This window comes from Triticum aestivum, chromosome 6A, assembly GCF_018294505.1.
Source record: "Triticum aestivum cultivar Chinese Spring chromosome 6A, IWGSC CS RefSeq v2.1, whole genome shotgun sequence".
Lineage (NCBI taxonomy): Eukaryota > Viridiplantae > Streptophyta > Magnoliopsida > Poales > Poaceae > Triticum > Triticum aestivum.
The window spans coordinates 383,437,029-383,437,494 of NC_057809.1; positions in this window are offsets into that span (position 1 = coordinate 383,437,029).

The window sequence follows — 466 nt, forward strand, 5'->3', positions numbered from 1 at the left end:
AAAACAGGAAGAAATTGTTTACCAGGGCCAAAAAGGGAACCAAATTTTAAGATAGAGCCAAATAAGGAATTCTCTCTCAAAATATATTCAAATATATTCATCAAGAGAATCTCATATTGATTACATACACGTAAGTCAACATATGTACAGATAACGAGCAGGTTACACAAGCACGTAATGCAATGAGAAAGCTACTGTTAAATCCTATCTAATTTAATTATTTCTTCCATTCCATGGAAGAGAGAATGGAATCTCTGACATTCCATGAACACGACAAATGGAAGACACGGCTCAAACATACAAGTTACAAGTTAGCGACATGGCAGATGCTAGGATCTTGGGCACATCATCTTCTTCGCTCACTCAGCTCCGTCAAGAATGGATCACCAAATTTTAAGGTAGGGCCAAATAAGGAATTCTCTTTCAAAATATATTCATCGAGAGAATCTCATCTTGATTACATACA